Genomic DNA, 19,607 nt, shown 5'->3' with positions numbered 1-19,607 from the left:
TATTTTCAGACCACTATCTCAGTAAATAATTTTCTGGTGTGCTGCTTTTTTTTTTAACGTGATAGAATCCATTCTTTTGGAAAGAGAATAAATATATTCTGGGCTGTACATGTGAATATAGAAAAATAATTACTTATTCATGTTTGTTTGTTTATTCAATTCCTAAGGCTGCCCATGTCAGACAATGACTCTGGGTGGCTTACAATGAAAAAAAACAACATATTACAATTAAACATGTTACACTAAAACATCCAGATTAAATATACATAGCAGCAAGGTATCAATATTTGGCCAGTTAACAATACAGCTATACAATGAAGCCTTAATACATTCTGCATCCCAGGCCCATAAATATAGCCAGATTTTTAGGGCCTCATGAAAGATTAACGGAATTGGGGCCATTCTAATCACTGAGGGAAAGATGTCATATAGAGCAGGAGCCATTGCAGAAAAAGTTTGTCTTCTGGTGCCCGCCCAGCAACATTCTGTGGTTGACGGGATCTGTAGCATGACCATTCTGCTTGATCTGGAAAGCCAAGTGGAGACTCTTGGGAAAAGGTGATCCTTTGGCTATGTTAAGGTCAGCTGCCAAAATAATAATGCTGTTGAAACTGCTTATGTTTTTGTAGGATCTAACACAGAGGTGGTATTCAGCAGATTTTGACCAGTTCTGGAGAACCAGTAGCGGAAATTTTGAGCACTTCAGACAACTGGCAAATACCACCTCTGACTGGAGATTTTACAGTATCCTTCCCCTGCCACACCCACCAAGCCACGCTCACAGAACTGGTCGTAAAAAAATTTGAATCCCACCACTGATCTAACAAGAGGAAATTTTTATCAAGTGAAACCAGATGCAAAAGCTTCATGTTTTTCTTCTCAATGTGAGATGAACAGAATCAGAGGGGACACACATTGCATGAACTGGAAATCTACAAAGTACTTTAAGCTGTTTGCAGCACAAGATTCTCCAGTGGGTCAAATTATCTTGGAAAGATAAGTTAGAGAAAAGAAACTCTAGGGATGACATGATAGCAGTATTCCAGTAACTGAGATGTTTCCATAAAGAGAAGGGGGGTCAACTTATGTTCCCAAGCATCTTTAGGCAAGACAAGAAACAATCGATGGAAACTAATCAAGGAGAGAAGCATCCTGGAACTAAGGAGAAACTTCCTGATAGTGAGGACAATTACTGTAAACAGCTTGCCTTCAGAAGTTGTGGGTGCTTCATCACTGGAGGTTTTTAAGAAGAGACTGGACAGTCACTTATCTGAAATGGTATAGGGCCAGGAGGGCGAACCTATGGCACGTGTGCCACAGGTGGCACACAGAGCCATTTATGCCAGCACACGAGCTGCAGGAAAACTTATCTCACTGCGCATGTACGGGCCTCACAGCTGATTTTTGGCAGGTTTGAGGCCTTTTTCGGCCTCCCAAAGGCTTGAGGAAGGCTTCTGCAGGCTTTGCAGGCCAAAAACTAGCCCTGTTTGTCACTTCCTGTTTTTCCGAAAATACTGGAAGTGACAAAACAGGGTTAGTTTTCGGCCTGCTAAGCCTGCAGAAGCCTTCCTCAAGCCTTTGGGAGGCTGAAAAAGGCCTCAAACCAGCCAAAAATCAGCTGTGAGGTGCAGTGCAAGTAAGGGGGCAGCAGCAACAAGTGGGTGGGCATTGCGCGCACATGCATAGGGGACGTGGGGGGGCACGCATTGCCTTCTGGGTGCTGGCATGCAAGCGTGCAAGCGTGCAAGCGCATGCACAATTTTTGGCACAGGAGTCCAAAAAGGTTAGCCACCACTGGTATAGGGTCTCCTGCTTGAGCAGGGGGTTGGACTAGAAGACCTCCAAGGTCCCTTCCAGCTGTATTCTGATTGATATTGATTGAGTTCAAAACAATGGGATCACTGACATTAATTGGTTGCACATATCATAGGAGGGAGATATGAGAGAGACAGAGATTCTAAGTTCATGGTGGATGAAATTGATTTCATTTTGTCAGTCAGGAATGTTTAACTTCATGGGTTTTTTTCCTCTCCCACTTCTTTTTAGTGGGTCTTTATCTCAACTACTTTCTCACTGTGCAGCACAATGGTACTTCTTTATTTATTTTGCAAAGGAGCTAAAATGTATATAAAGCACAATTGTACTTAACCACATGGAAGGTCAAGTTACATTCATTAAATATTCAGGGATGTCAGGAAACCTGCAAAACTCCGCGTTTCAGCTAAAAACTTAAACGATTTTTGTTATACAACACAGAAATTTAATATATAGACTAAGTGAAGGTTATTTCTTCTTTCACAATTTTACAGGGGGGGGGGATAACTTCCAGTGCAAGATAGAAGTGTGTTTGTTATCGGAATTACATAGAACATCTGCCTCTGTGCCCCAGCCAATTTTGGGATTTTGAAAAACCAAGTCAATGCACAGAAAATGCATGTATTCATTTTCTTTTTCACAATTTTACAGTCTTATCTGAAATAGTTTCTACTATTTAAACCAACAAAATTGGATTGTATTTCAGAATGTATCACTAGATCTCTTTAGATATTTCAAAGCAGCCTAACTTACATTATTGTTTATAGGGCAATGTTATCCTATAATAATTAAGATTTTTGGTGAAGCTATTTTTCCAATCTTAATGCCCTTATTATTTCTCCACCATTATTCTAGCTGCCAATAGCTATCATAGCCATATTTAAGATGACTAAGTCTCTCCTGGGGAAGAAAAAGCCAGAGGAACATTTCTCGTACCATTGCAAGGACTATTCTTCTATCTTCCAGATGAAGTCTCATGAATTCATTCAGTGTTGGACAGATCCAATGGAGGTGCCTGGGGCTGAGTTTTTTAGAGCAAATTTGCAGCTGTGACTCCTGAGGAAGTAGACAGGAACTTCCAGACTGTGATCTCAGTGATCTGTTGGATTCAAATTACTCCAAATAGAATAGAATAGAATAGAATAGAATAGAATAGAATAGAATAGAATAGAATAGAATAGAATAGAATAGAATAGAATAGAATAGAATAGAATAGAATAGAATAGAATAGAATACTTTATTGGCCAAGTGTGATTGGACACACAAGGAATTTGTCTTGGTGTAAATACTCTCAGTATACATAAAGAAAAGGTACATTCAAGAATCATAACAATCAAGAATCATCACGTACAACACTTAATGATAGTCATAGGGTACAATCAACAATCAAATCATACTAGGAAACAGACAAGTGGGAGGGGATGGGTGATAAGGAGTGGTGAGAAGATTAACAGTAACAGTAGTGTATACTTTGTAAATAGTTGAACAATGTTGAGGGAATTATTTGTTTAGCAGAGTGATGGCTTTCAGGAAAAAAACTGCTCTATAGCGTTGTTTTGAGGGAAGGAGTTGAAACAGTTTATGTCCGGGATGTGAGGGGTAAATAAATAAATAAATAGATGATAGATAGATAGATAGATAGATAGATAGATAGATAGATAGATAGATAGATAGATAGATAGATAGATAGATAGATGGCCCGAGATTGGATCCCCAAATCTGTTTCTTTGAGCAAGAAGTTTGTCTCATCAGGCTTGAAGCTATTGCTGAACCCAACAATTCTGAACAATTTCCATTTATTATTTAACCTTCCCTTTTAAGGGAACACTGTGGAGAAGGTGGCTGAGCTTCACTTTGGAGGAGATGGATTATTTGGATTTGTTTCAGTTGGGTTTCAGACCAGGTTACAATAAAGAGACAGCCATGGTCATGCTACAGCTGGTCTAGGATGAAATGGTGCAGACAATGATGGATGTGTCTTATTATGCCCATGTGACCCTGCATTGATTACCATTATGGGTTCTATTCATACTGCCTGATTTTTGAGAGAACATTTATCTCCAGTTGTTTCTGTCTGTGTAGTATGACTGGGCAGAATGGGTGGGCTTTGGGTCAATCAATCAAGCAATGTTATCAAGTGTGATGCAAGAAACACATCTTCTCTGTTGGGGCATCTGCCCTTTGGAACTACAACTTTCTCCCTGATGATGTTCAGGAAGCTATTAAGGAACTGGCTATTGTCCCAGGCATTAGTGCAGATGATGTTAAATAATGATGAGTTGTGATATTAGGTATTAAAATAATGAAAGCAGGAGTGGGATTCATATTTTTTAACAACCAGTTATGTGGGCATGGCTAAATGAGTGTGGCCATGTGACTGGGTGAGAGTGGCTTCTTCTTCTTCTTCTTCTTCTTCTTCTTCTTCTTCTTCTTCTTCTTCTTCTTCTTCTTCTTCTTCTTCTTCTTCTTCTTCTTCTCCTTCTCCTTCTCCTTCTCCTTCTCCTTCTCCTTCTCCTTCTCCTTCTCCTTCTCCTTCTCCTTCTCCTTCTCCTTCTTCTTTGCAGCAACACCCCCCCCAATTTTTTGCCTCCTGGGCCTCAAGGAAGCCTCCTGGGGGAGGCATTTTTGGCTCCCTGGAGCCCAGGAAGGCAAAAAATGGAGCCGGGTGGGGCCACACAACACCCCCCATGCTCCATTTTTGGGCCTCCTGGGCCTCAGGGAAGCCTCTTGGGGGGGGGGCATTTTTACTCACAGAAGGCTTCCCTGGGGCACAGGAAGGCAAAAAATGGAATGTGAGGGGGCGCATCTCCCCCCCCCTCCCTACACCCCTTTTTGCCTCCTGGGCCTCAGGGAAGCCTCCTGGGTGAAGCAGTAAGACAGTGAGGGGGATCTCGGCACAGCTGATCATTGGAACAGCTGATCATTGGGAGGGGAAAAAAAGAAATACCTTGAGACTGGGTGGGGGAGAATGCAGTCAATGTAAACCGCTTCAAACTTGATTGCAGAAAGTTCGACTTCAGCAGCAGAGTGGTCAATGCCTGGAATGCACTACCGGACTCTGTTGTTACATCCTCTAACCCTCCCACTCCTTTAACCTTAAACTATCCACTATTGACCTCACCCCATTCCTAAAAGGTCTATAAAGGGCGTGCATAAGTGCACCATCGTGCCTACTGTCCCTGTCCTATTGTCCCCGTTTATTCTTACCTATTTCCTGTATTCTTACTCATGTTTATACTTATATCTATTAACTTGCAAGCGATTAACAAATCAAAGAAAAAAATAAATAAAATGTGTGTGATGTTGCACATGCACAATAAGAACTGACTAGGTGGGGAGGGGAGGGCGGAGAGGGGTGGGGCCAACCAGGGGCACAATTTGCCAGTTCTCTGAACTGCACAGAATCATAACAACCGGTTCTATAGAACTGGTCCGAACCGGTAGAATCCCACCCTGAATGAAAGAACTATAGACTCAAGTGAGCCCTCAAAATGAAGTCTAGTCAAGTCATTTTGCAGGAGAACCACTTCAATCTTCATATCAAAAAGCAAAGGCATATGTGTATATAATACCTGCTCAGATATCATTTTTTCTGTACTGTTCTCTTCCTTTTCTATATTTGATATACTGTATAATATTTGTTTTGTAATGGAAAGATGCACATATGAAAATATCAAACAAGTGTAGAATCAGGACAGACACAGAAAAGAGAAAAACAGAAAAACGTTGATTTCACAGATTTAGCCAGATTGCCAAAGTAGTTTTAGGACTGTGATCAAGTCTTACATAAATTTCTGTCCCAACTTCAAATTAGCATTTGCCTTCCATTCTATATTGCAGAAAAGAAAACATAAATTATATTAATAGAAATATTAGCAAAGTACAATCTATTATACTATCTCACTGTAACTGCATTACATTGTCTGAATACTCTCTGTTCTATCCCTGAGCTCAAAAAGAAAGAAATATCTTGCTGAACTCTAAATTATAAAATTCCATTTTATGCAATACTGCAGAAAAAAGTGGACATTGAAAAATTATCTGACTGGGAGCTTAGCAAGATAAAGCTATAAATCTTCCTGGCAGTTATTCACTTTTATTGTGAGGTGGTGCTTATGGGAGCTGCTGTTAACTAACAGATGTTGGAGTTTGGCATGGTAGCTCTGAGATTCCTAAGTCCATAGATGTGCTGTGATTCTGCAGCATTCAGACTCTGGTGTAGCAAAAAGTATGAGATTTAAAAACATTGCCAAAGTCAATTGAGGACTCAGTCAAGAATTTAAGAGATGGGTCCCAGTCGCTCAAGAAGAGGCATTGGCAAGAATTACTAGTAGGATTTATAGTGGACTGAAACAGCAGGGATTGCACTGCTGTAGAAATCAGAGGCCAGATGGTGAATTCTGTCCAGCGTGATCATTCCAGATAAAGAAGAGATTGCAAGATCACCCACTTGCACTCCAGACAGCTGTTTCTCATGAGTCGACTGCACAAGCTGAGGTTTTCATGGTCAGCTCATAGACGAGTTAGATTATAGAAAGAAGGGCTATGTTGTAACTTTAGAGCTAGAGGTAACTTTATAATTGAACTCATAACTTCTGTACAGAAGATCAGATGCCACTTCTTTGTATCTTTTTGCATTGTTTAACATTTTTCTTTTCTTTTCTCTCCATTCTTGCATTTCTAGCTTTTAGCTTTCTGTCTCCCTTCTTTCTTTTTCTTCTTTGTATTAGTTTGCATCAGTTTTTATCTTCCTTTTCTAAACTTTTAATACATTAAAAGAAAAATAAAAGAAATTAATTAATTCAAAGACCTTCACTTCACCGAAATCTAACAGGTGATTTTTTTCCCCACCTAAAATTTTATGAAGCAGGAAATGAGAACATCTTCCATGTTCCTCCATTAAGCTGAACATTTTTTTAATGTTAAAAGAAAACAGTTTTGGTCATGCTGTACCTTTGGTTTGCTTATCCAGGCCCCATGAAAAATCTGTATTTTTCAAAGAAGATGCTGTTCATATGTACTTCTGAACACATCCATCATAACAAATGAGCACAGTTCCAAACAATAATATTTAAATTCACTAAAGGAATTAAATATAGGGTTCCAACCTAAAAAGTCTAAAATAACCTATCTTAAAACTAAATCTTTTACAGAATTCAATTTAAACTGGGAACCTAAACTACAATTTAGTATGCGGATCTGTACCAATAAAACAAATCAAAACCCAAAATGGGTGTTTTTATGGGAGAATTAGTTTGGCGCAGGGATGGGATTCTACCAGTTCAGACTGGTTCTATAGAACCAGTTGTTATGATTCTGCACAGTTCGGAGAACTGACAAATCGTGCCCTTGGCTGGCCCTGCCCCTCTCCACCCACCCCTCCCCTCCCACCCAGTCAGTCCTTATTGCGCATGCACGACATCACGTGCATGCCCGACATTGCTGACTGCATTCTCCCCTGCCCAGTTTCAAGGTATTTCTTTTTTTCCCCTTCCAACGATCAGCTGTTCCAATGATCATCTGTGCCAGGATCCCCCTCGCTGTCTTACTGCTTCGCCCAGGAGGCTTCCCTGAGGCCCTCCCATGCTCCATTTGTTTTGCCTTCCTGGGCCCCATGGAAGACTTGTGGGAGCAAGCTCCCCCAAAATGGAGGCCCAAATAGAGCCAGGTACGCCCCCCCGGCTCTGTTTTTTGTCTTCCTTGGCCCCAGGGAAGCCTCCTAGGAGAAAAAATGTCCTCCAGGAGGCTTCCCTGAGGCCCAGGAGGCCCAAAAACTGAGGGGAAGGATAGGACATTGGGCGCACACGGGGGAAGCATAGGGGAAGGGATAATCATGGGGCACTTATTGCGGGAGGAGAAAACACAATATATGTACCAAATGACTTACGTGCAACTGTATTAACATGCTGCCATGACATTAAACAAGCAGGTCATTATGGATTCTTAAAAATGTTACACTTAGCAAAAATTTTGGTGGCCATCCATGGGGACCGATATTGAAGTATATGTAAAATCATGTCCTATATGTAGGGTGAATAAAATGAAAATCAGGAAACCAACGGGATTGCTACAAAAGGTATCGGAGACAACAAAACCATGGCAAGACATTGGAATTTATTTTATAGTTGAACTACCTGATAACCATGGATACAATGTCATATAGACAGTAATTGACTTGTTCTCCAAAGAGGCTCATTTTATTCCTTGTAAAGGATTACCATCAGCCAGAATGTTAGCAACTCTATTTGTGAAGCACATTTATTGACTACATGGAGTTCCTCATCGAATCATATCAGATAGAGGAGTACAGTTCACTGCCAAATTCTGGTGCGAGTTTATACATCTAATTGGATCTGATCAAGGGCTAAGTATGGCTTACCACCCATCTACAAAGGGAGCAGCTGAAAGAACTAATGCAGCCATTGAACAGTATTTAAGATGTTATACCACATACCAACAAAGCGATTGGGTAGACCTGTTACCTTATGCAGAAGTAGCATATAACAACACGGTGCACAGCAGTATTGGGTACTCACCATTCCACATCATACATGGAACCGACTTTGTCCCAATAACTGAATGGCCACACGAAATCGAAGAATCTACTACTTTTAGCACATGGATGAATAATATACAGAATAAATGGAAAGCAGTACAAACAGCATTAATAAAAGCACAAGAAGCATATAAGAAGCAAGCAGATAAAAAGAGGTCCCAGCCCGTTCCTTTCGAAGCTGGAGACTGGGTGTATCTGTCAACTAAGTTAATAAACTTAGGGTTAGCTAGTAAGAAACTAGGCCCAAAATACATTGGTCTTTTTCAAGTAGTTCGAGTAATAAATCCTATAACCATTGGTCTTAAACTACCCTCTCGTTTTCAACAAATCCACCCCATTTTTCATATTAATTTATTGAAACATGCTGACTTGATGAGATTGGAACCTAGACTAACAACCCTGGGACCAATACAGGACGATCATTATAAAATCGATGAGATTCTCAACTCTAGATGGAGACATGGAGTATTACAATATCTAGTTCGTTGGAAGGGGTATCCTATGACCGATGCTGCATGGGTACCACATACCGATGTGTCTGCTCCTCGATTGAGAAGACTCTTTCACCAGACACATCCCACAAAGGCGGGTGGGAGAGACAAATAATAATAATGCTCTGTAACTAACCCTGTGATCTATGTTTCAGGTGGAGCCATGGTAGAGGGGGGCCACCTGTCGGGCTTCAATGTTCCAGTTGTCATCCAGGAAGTCCAACACAAAACTGCCACAGGAGAACTGCAGCAGACGCCTCAGAGCTGTAGCGGCGGACAGCTTGAACGTTCTAACTTATCTAACCGATCAATTAACATTTATTAATTACCAACATTTATTAAGTAACTGTCTACCTATAACATTAATTACCTATCACATTAATTACCTATTGTAATTGTTTAGTGTACTATTGTCATTGACCATGCCAGCCAGAAACTCCAGAAACTCCAAATCCTCCACTACTAAACAACAACAACAACAAAAATATCTCTACCAATGACCTCCCAGACTCCTGTACATGCTTCAGATGTCTTAAAACCATCAATGAAAGCGAAAATAACATCAAATGCTACCTATGTGACAATCAAGCCCACCTTGCCTGCTTAAACTTAAACAAAGACCTAGCTGATCTCCTAAAAGCATCAGGTACTTTCTCTTGTCTATGTCCATCATGTTTTCCTAAGCTAAACAAACCAAGTACCCTGCCTGACAGTGTTGATAGCATAGAATCACTCATGCACTCAATAGAAAAATGCTTAGCAACATGTTTTGAAACAATTATACAAGAAAGCCTAATTTATCTTGAAAAAAAAACTGATAAGCAACTACCTATCAGCTCAAAATCAAAATCAAATCCCAACCCAACAACCACTACCACAACTACTACCTCAACTACAATCACAACCACAACCAAAAATAAACACCAAACCACAACCACAAATAATTACTATCCCATCAAATAATTCCACAAATGATATCTCCTTACTCATCAGAGACACCATTGAATGTGATTAGAAATGTCCAAATGCCATCTTATTTGGTCTTGAAGACACCAACGAATCAGATGACATTGCCAAAGTTTGTAATATCATAAGCAACTCAAATACAACAAACATCTCTCCTGAAGATATCATTGAAGTAACCAGAGATAGCCCTGAGTCCAAATACAATGATGGCTCGGTGGCCCCAAAATTTTGTAGAGTTGTTTGCAAAAATGAGTCCAGCAAGCGCATATTCATTCATACAATAAACGCCATTGCAAAAACCAATCCCAACCACAAAAAACTTCACTCAAGACCAGATTATCCATACTGCAAAGAATCTGCTCCCATGAACTCCGCAAGGACAATGCTCTGCTAGACAATGGAGAGAAGGATCTCTACATTGACTACTGCGCTGATTGTATCAAAAGTCACACAACCCACACTCCACATCCAACTCTACCTCATCCAACCCACCATCACTCAAAACTAGGCATGCATGCCCCTAACTACCTCAATTCCCAACTACAACTGGCCTTAGATGGAAGCTACTCAATGCAAGAAGCGTTGTGAATAAAATACCTGAATTTCTTCTCTTACTAAATATGGCTAAATTTGACATTATATTTGCCTGTGAAACATGGCTCAACACATCTCTCCCTGACTCCATTACCACACTAAGAGACTATCATGTTTACTGATCAGATCGTGAAATCCATAGAGGAGGTGGTGTTGCTATCTTCTATAAAAAGTCCTTTCATCTAAAGAACATCCAAGTTACCCAAGAGCTTACTCTTCCTGAGACCATCATCTGTGAACTGTCCTTAAATATCACATTTCGATTCTTACTACGTTACAGAGCCCCTGATTATGACATTGAACATGTAAACAAGCTAAATTCACTACTAACATGGGCAACATGGGCCACACACTTTTATCTTTCTTGGTGACTTCAATCTACCTCACATTAACTGGACCCTAAACGAATGGAGAGCTGAACCCATACATGCAACTTTCTACAATGCTGTAACAAACCTGGGACTGGAACAACTAGTAACCAACGATACTAGACTTAACAACTGCCTCGCTCTCATCTTCTGCAATAGTTTGAATTCAATTTATGGAATACAAATTAAAGAACCCTTTTCCAACAGTGACCACAGCATGATTGACTTTTGTCTCAACATACGACCACACAAAAATCAACACAATGATGTGATCCCCAATTATAACTTCAAAAAAGGCAACTATGATCTTATAGACAACAATCTCTCATCCCTTGATTGGCAATTTCTATTCACTGGATGCAGTACTGTTCAAGACCATTGCAACATATTTTTACTTGAAGCCAAAAGAGTCATCAAACTATATGTACCAATAAAAACTCCAAAAACCAGAAGAAAAAAAAAACAGATTACCCATAACAATAAGGAAGCTTCAATCCAAAAAGAGATCACTTTGGCGGAAAAACAAATCTGGTCACGTTGCCAACTTCAAAAGCCGATACAAAAATTTATGCCACCAGATAAAGACTGAATGCACAAATTATCACATTAAACAAGAGGAAAACCTTCTATGCACCAATTCCACCCGCGCTTTCTACAATTTTTTAAACAACAAACTAAAAAGCTCAAGTTCCATCCCACCCCTGAAAGGACCTAATGGTAAAGACTGCAATGATGACACTATAAAAGCCAACCTCTTTAACACATTCTTTGGCTCAGTATTTGTAAACAGCAATGGATCATGCCCAGTATTTCCTAGTCGAACCACAGACAACTACAATGATCTAATACATATCGATTTTACAGTAGAGAATGTTGAAAAAGCACTACGCAATCTAAAACCATCTCTATCTATTGGACCAGATGGAATATGTGCCTACTTCTTAAAAAAGCTATCCACTGCCATAGCTGAACCTCTAAGCATAATATTCGAAAAATCTTTCAGGACCAGCTCCTTGCCAAAACTATGGTCACAAGCCACGGTCATCCCCATCTTCAAAAAGGGAGACCCCAGCCTATTTGAAAATTACAGACCAATCTCTTTATGCTGCATCACCTGTAAAGTCATGGAATCAATTATTAACCAATCCATTATCCTCCACTTAGAGACAAACAACCTACTCTGTAATAAACAATTTGGTTTCAGAAAAAAACTATCCTGCAATCTGCAACTCTTACACTGCAAAAATATATGGACTACACAACTCAATCAGAGCAAAGCAATAGACACAATCTACATAGACTTCTGTAAAGCCTTTGATTCAATGGTACATGACAAACTACTCCTAAAACTAAAATCTTATGGTATCTCTGGATACCTGCATAACTGGATAGAAGCATTCCTGTCAAACAGATAACAAATGGTCAAAATTGGGAGTGCCTTATCAAATTCTGTACCTGTCAACAGTGGTGTCCCCAAGGCAGTGGTCTAGGACCAAGTCTCTTCATACTCTACATAAATGACCTCTGTGATCATATTAAGGGCAACTGCATTCTCTTTGCTGACGATATAAAGCTATTCAACACCACAGACAATACTGCTACCCTTCAAAAAGACCTTGACTATGTATCAGAATGGTCAAACAAATGGCAACTTCAAATCTCAAAAAATAAATGCTCTGTCTTACATATTGGCAAAAAAAATCAGAAAATAAAATACAGGCTGAATAGTCAAGACCTTGTTGATGATCCAAACTCTGTCAAGGATCTTGGAGTGCTCATCTCTAATGATCTAAGTGCTAGAGCCCACTGCAACTACATAGCCAAAAAGGCATTAAGAGTTGTTAACCTAATCTTATGTAGCTTTTTCTCTGGTAATATTACACTAATAACTAGAGCATACAAAACATTTGCTAGACCAATACTCGAATACAGCTCATCAGTCTGGAACCCACATTACCTATCTGATATTAACACAGTTAAGAAAGTCCAGAAATATTTCACAAGAAGAGTTCTCCACTCCTCTACTCGTTGCAGAATACCTTATGCCAGCAGACTTGAAATTCTAGACCTAGAAAACCTAGAACCATGCCACCTTTGGTCTGATCTAAGTATAGTATATAAAATCATACATTGCAATGTCCTACTTGTCAATGAATACTTCAGCTTCAACCATAACAACACAAGAGCACACAATAGATACAAACTCAAGGTTAACCTCGCCAAACTTGATTGCAGGAAATATGACTTCAGCAACAGAGTGGTCAATGTCTGGAATACTCTACCTGACTCTGTGGTTTCTTCCCCAAACCCCAAAAACTTTAACCTTAGACTTTCTACTATTGACCTCACCCCTTTCCTAAGAGGTCTGTAGGGGGCGTGCATAAGCGCACCAACATGCCTACCGTCCCTGTCCTATTGTTTCTTTTATTTTTCTTATATGTATCCATGTATTCATAACTATGTTTTTACTTATACCTATTATCTTGTAAGCAATTGACAAACCAAATAAAATAAATAAAGTATGGATTTGCGGCACCGGAGAACGTTTTGCTATCGGCTGCTGATGTGGTTTCCCAGCCAACCACCTTTGTTATTTTTGCTGCTTTGTTACTGTTGCCGTTTAAACCAGACTGGGAGGGGATTGCTGGCACAGCCTTCCAGGTGACTGAGGTTTGGCTCGGACTCCAAGGGGAGGGCCCGGGGAAGGATAGGGCTTCGGGCGCACGCGGGGGAAGCGTAGGGGAAGGAATAATCATGGGACACTTATTGCAGGGAGGAGGAGAGAGACTTTAATTGCCTGAACGGATGGTGGCTTGTTATAAGGATGGGATTAAAGACACAAAAAGCACTGAGAGGCAGCTGCTCTCAGTGTTGGCTTTAACCCGAATCACTGTTTGTTGCCTATCTGGAAGGAACATGCTATAATAAACAAGTTTACTGCTTCTGAGTTATGTGAGTAGTGTTGTTTGTCAGACAAGAGTTCCAATCACTTCAAGTGAGGCTAACAGAGCTGCAAATGAAAAGAAGCCATGCCCACCCAGCCATGCCCACCTAGCCACGCCCACAGAATCAGTTGTTTAAAAATTTTAATCCCACCCCTGGTTTGGTGTAGTGGTTAGATGGACTTTAAAGAAGTGGATAGAAAGATTCTTTTGAATTTGGGGATTGAGAAAGATTCTAAAATGGATAATTAAGAAAACAAACAAATGGATCATTGAAGAAAATGTGCTAACCCAGAATTGTCCTTTGAGGCAGAAAAGAAAAGGATCAAAATATCAAATATCAAAATATCCTACTTTGGACACATGATGCAAAGATCTAGCTCTCTGGAGAAGTCTATAATGCTGGGAATAGTGGAAGGAAAGAGGAAGAGGATGATCAACATCTGGCCAACTGCATTGTAAGATCTGAAGGATCAGTTTGGGAACAGATAGCGACAGAGAAAATCTATCTATATGGCCAACAAGTCTCAACATTGATTTGATGGCAAATTATTATTATTATTATGTTATACTGCAAAATTATAACCTCTGTGACATTTCTAAATCCTTTGTTCATTCATTTGTATTTTATTTTTTATCCCCCTTTCTTATCTTCTTTTTATATTTGATGATATAGTTCTCATATGTCGTCATTTTGGCATCATGACAGTTGTAATGAATGCCTCTAGACCAAGGCTGTTAAATTTGCAGCCCACAGGCTGGATGCGTCACATGCTGCCCAGACCTATACCCAGTTTAGTGCAGGGGGAAAAAGTTGTGATACATCATGTGACATCGCTGTGACGACACAAGTTTGACACCCCTGTTCTAGACCTACTGCATAGCTCATTAGTAGAATAAGTGTATGAGCTCAAGCCAAATAGATAGAGAATGAAAGTATATGCACTTTGTTAATAAAATGTAGAGTTTAAAATGAGCCACTGCTGCAACCACTTGCTCAAATGAATTTGCATTACTTGAGTTAAAGTGCTTTTCACTCACATACAAACCAAACTGCTAATCCACACACCAGAGAAAGCCTTGAGGATTCTGTTCTCTGGATAGGCTTCTAAAAGAAAGTATGGCTCTTTCTTATTTTGCAGAATTCTTAGATGTTGATTTCTGCCACATGTCTGACATGACTCACACCCATTACCAGCTTTGGTTGTAGGTGAAGACATCAAATTACAGACCATTCAACACAACGTTGACAAAAGTGCAGTGCATTTTTTAAGATAAATACAATGCTTTCAGGCTGTCATTGACCTCTCAAAGAATGTGACTAGAATGATAGCTTATGTAATGTTTCAACAGACATGTTTATTCTAAAGCAGGTGATTTAACTTTTCATTTTATTTACTCAAGGTTATATATTCATGCATGATCCTCCATTTTTATTAGCTTCTGTGTGCACTGCATATAAATATTTGTTGGTTTTCAAACATATTTGCCAAATGCCGCATGTACACTTAGGAAAAAAGTTTGGTAAGGAATACATTCTTGCTAGTATTTCCATGCAAAATATTCTTAAGTTTGCCCTTACTCAGAGCTAAAAGTCTATTGTAGAATATTTTCCTATGATTCTAACATTCAGATCTTACTGTTTTAGACTAGTGCATAACCATAGGAAAGCTAGTCAATACTTTCCCAAAATATTCTCAAATATGATATCTGCATGCTCTGATCATACAACATCTCATTTCTGCATGTAACTCTGCATTGTGATAACCGAAATGATAATAATAGCTTAATAATAAATAATAAAAGGAAAGGAAAAGGAAAGGAAACAAAGAAAAGAGAGGAGAGAGGAGAGGAGGAGACCTCTAATTTCTGAAAAAAGAACTTTTTCCTCATCTTGGTCATCATCCTTGACCATCACTGCAGGATAAGGGAGAATATTATTCCAGCACATTTTTCCTGTTTGTTTGATCATTGTTCAGTTGGTCAAAGCTCTGATGAATGGTAGGCAGTAGTGTCCTGGAGCCAGCATAAACTGACTTATAAGGGCCAATTGTTAAATTTTCCAGAATTTTGCAAGCCATTTGACAGCAGAGCTCAGCCACAATGCCTATCATGCCAATCAGCTGTTTGGCAGCTCCTGGCTTAGCAATGACAAAGGAGATGGCAGAGCTGGTTATTATACATTTTATTAGCGTATCTTGCAAATAGAGTTCATTATTTATGGGCCTTTCCAGTAACAACAATGGGCAACTCGGTTACAAGTTGTAAATTGCAATTTGAAATGTTAGAAGGGTAAAAAGCATGAATTTAATAAGTAAAAGAAAACATAACTTGTGTGACAAAAAATAAAAGAGAAATCTGTAAGAAATTGGAATGAAGTTGGTCTTATCTTGTGGAATGGAAGGTATAAATACATGTAGGGATGTAGAGTTAAGATATACTGAAAGAGCTAAATCTTTCTCAGAACACATGAAATGGTATAATCTAGTACAGGTGTCTCCTATCTTGGCAACTCTAAGACAAGTAGACTTCAACTCCCGGAGTTCCTTAGCTAGCATGGGAAATTATGGGATTTGAAGTCCATGCACCTTAAAGTTGTCAAGATTGAGAACCCACTTAGAATGTTGCAGGTGTAAATAAGAGCAGGAATTCCTACATTAGTGGATGGTGACAATGTAAGGATGGATTTGGGAGAAATTGAGCAATTCTCTAAAGACTTTGATTTGGGTGTGTGGAGTTGTTATACAAAGTTATACAAGTACATCAATGGTGAAAAACTAAAGCAAGTAGATAAATGGAATAGAATAACAGTTGGAAAGGATCTTGGCGGTCTTCTAGTCCAACCCCCTGCCTAAGGCAGGAAACCCTACACTACTTCAGACTGGTTATCCAACATCTTTTGCAAGTTGTTCCACTGATTAATTGTTCTGTCAAGAAATTTCTTCTTAGTTCTAAGTTGCTTCTCTCCTTGATTAGTTTCAGCTCATTGCTTCTTGTCCTGCCCTTATATACTTTAGAGAATAGCTTGAATCCCTCTTCTTTGTGGCAATCCCTGAGATATTGGAACACTGCTATTATGTCTCCCCTAGTCCTTCTTTTCATTAGACTAGACATACCCAGTTCCTGCAACTGTTCTTCATATGTTTTAGCTTCCAGTCCCCTAATCATCTTTGTTGCTCTTCTCTGTACTCTTTCTAGAGTCTCAACATCTTTTTTACATCGTGAATTTGGTGCCATCTTGGTAGCATAGCATAAACATTCATACATTCCCCAAAATTACAAGTAAAAAATGAGCATTTAAAAATTACTTCATCAACTCTCTTGTGTAAATGTGTGGCTGAAGTTTATTTTTATCTTATTGTTCTGTGGTAGACCTGAGAGAAGCAATGGTCTCCCTTCTTTGTGCATTTCTTCTTTAAAATAAATAAATCTATCAAATCTTCTCTCTCAGGATGAAGAGGGGGAAATGCAAGCATTAATCATTTCTTTCAGTGGTTTTTTTTTCCTGGTTACCTGTTTCTGTCAAATTATAAGACCTCACCTTCAGGTGTTCCACATTTATAGCCAGGAGGTCCACTTGAGCAAGTTCAAAGTACGCTGGCCAAGTGTTTCCTATTCATCATGCTTTGACATGAAATCTCCTGATAGTATCTGCTCATTTGTCTGTGGGCTTTGAAGACGTTATGAGTCTGAAAGGCAGAGGGAAAAAGGTTAATTGGTTTTGCTGACCATCTGTTTGTCTTGGGAATGAATGCCGAGCTTAATATGTAAGAAGTGGCATCTGCAAGAATTAAGTAAAACATTTCCACAGAGTTTAACTTATGGAGCGTGTGCTCAGAGGAAGAGTTGTGTAACAGGAAAAAAAATCATTTTTACTTAGTTTTAAAGGTTTTGACCCTAGGGAGAGATAGCCAGTAAGACTTTTTCCTAGGAGAATCAAGAAGAAATGCAAACTTTTCCAGTCAATTAAAAAAAATACTTTATGCCTATCATTTTATACTTCTTTTAATGAGAAAGAGGGCATCACCCAACTCTACAACTAATAGCAACATCCAGGAATTGAAGCACTCAATCTCCATGAAAAAAAGCTTTTTCTGTATAAAGCAACTACAGCATTCTTTGCCTTCATTGTTGCAAATCATTTTCACAATACTAGGAAGTTTCAAAACCAGTTTGCAGTTTGTTACATTAGGGGAAAAGTCCACTTCATATAACGTCTGGGGGTAGGAGGGCATACAAGATGTGTGAAATATTTAATATATTCAAGGAGTGCTATCTGTGTCTACCTAATTATGGAAGAGGAACAGGGAGGATTGAATGGTACCTATTCCCAAACAATAATATGATTGTCTCAGGGAAGGCCATATAAGTTTACAATTATGTACCTGCAGAACAGCAATTGGCAATATTGTCTGTGTGTCAAATTAGCTTCACACAGATATCTGTACCTTGCAGATATAACAATACAGAAAATCCATTTTCTCTCAAGAACTTGCAACCATGCGAAGTTTAAAAGGTTACAGCTTTGAGCCCAGGATGTCCATAAAAGGACAGGATGAAACTTCATGGTGTCTAGAAAGAGACACCATTTCAACTATTGCACCACTGACCTTTTTTAAGTGTCAGCAATAGGTCAACACTCCAGTCAGGCTAGAACATCTTCAGAGGTTTTCTCAGTGATTGTGCTTAATGGTAATTAACATATAAGAAGAAAACAACAAAGTTGACAGTTGTTATATAGTTCACAATTATTAGTTGTTTATACACTTTCAGTTAAAGAACAAAAATTCAGACAAACCCTCTTAACCTCTCCTTTAAAATCCAGAAATGCTATTTTTTTGTTATATTGTCAAAGATGAATTGTGAGGACCTGAAAACAAATCTAATAATAGTAATTCTACATTCTAGCAAAAACATATATTAATAATATATAAATTTTAAAATCCTAACATATAATCCTAAAATTACACAGTGGTAGTATTAAAAGGGAATCCATCTTCATAAGCAAAATTACAAACTTTGGTACAAGAATACAGCTTAAATAAAATTGTTAGTACTGCAAACACAGCTGTCAAGTATTGTCATACATCAGTGTTTGAGGAACAATGAAATCCAAATTCATCAACTGCCAAGTATCTTAATATTAAACATTCAGGTATTCAAAAATATAATGTAAATGTGAAATATCAACAAACTGAAAGTAATTTGTTAAGATTATTAATAAGTAAAATTTATTATTTTACCTGCTCTACTTTATAGAAAGTTAATATATTAATATTGACACCTTATTGCTTTGTTTCAGGAAAAAGATCAGCTGTTAATTTGCTAAGTGCCAGTACTTTATTACTCTTTTTTGGTACCTTCAAGTCAGTTTTATCTCCAGCAGACTAGTCTCTGCAGCAAGAGTTTCAAAAGTGGTTTGCTATTGCTCCTTCCTAGGAAGGAGAATGATTGAATGAAGAGAATGACTGGGCCAAAGTCATCCAGTTGGCCTCATGCCTAAGGTGGCACTAGCACTCATGGTCTCTAACCTGGTACCTTGATCACTTCACCAAACAGGGTCTCACCCAGATGTGATATTCAGCAGATTCTGACCAGTTCTGGAGAACCGGTAGCAGAAATTTTGAGTAGTTCGGAGAACCGGCAAATATCACCTCTGACTGGTCCCGCCCCATCTATTCTCTGCCTCCCGAGTCCCAGCTGATCGGCTGAGTCTTCTTTTGTTGCCCTACACAGGAGAATGGATCTGGAAAGCAGGTTAGTGGAGTGGGGAGGAAATGGGATTTTGCAATAACCTTCCCCCAGGAGTGGGGAGGGAATGGAGATTTTGCAGTATCCTTCCCCTGCTACACCCACAAAGCCATGCCCACAAAGC

General features: G+C 39.1%; 1 long non-coding RNA gene across 2 annotated transcripts in view; it reads right to left on the bottom strand.

Moving 5' to 3' along the window:
• The window catches only part of LOC148132105 (uncharacterized), a 152,633-nt gene that overhangs the window by 68,669 nt on the left and 64,357 nt on the right, over positions 1 to 19,607 (bottom strand). The window contains exon 3 of one of the 2 annotated variants that reach the window (XR_015747590.1): positions 17,274 to 17,421. The exons of the other annotated variant lie outside the window; for it this stretch is intronic. This is a non-coding gene — a long non-coding RNA (uncharacterized LOC148132105). The remainder of the gene's footprint in view (positions 1 to 17,273; positions 17,422 to 19,607) is intronic. 2 annotated transcript variants of the gene reach the window in all.

This window comes from Notechis scutatus, chromosome 2, assembly GCF_049901735.1.
Source record: "Notechis scutatus isolate UNSWTSFEM ecotype Mainland chromosome 2, rNotScu1.2, whole genome shotgun sequence".
Taxonomy (NCBI): domain Eukaryota; kingdom Metazoa; phylum Chordata; class Lepidosauria; order Squamata; family Elapidae; genus Notechis; species Notechis scutatus.
This window is presented reverse-complemented; position numbering and strand designations above follow the sequence as displayed.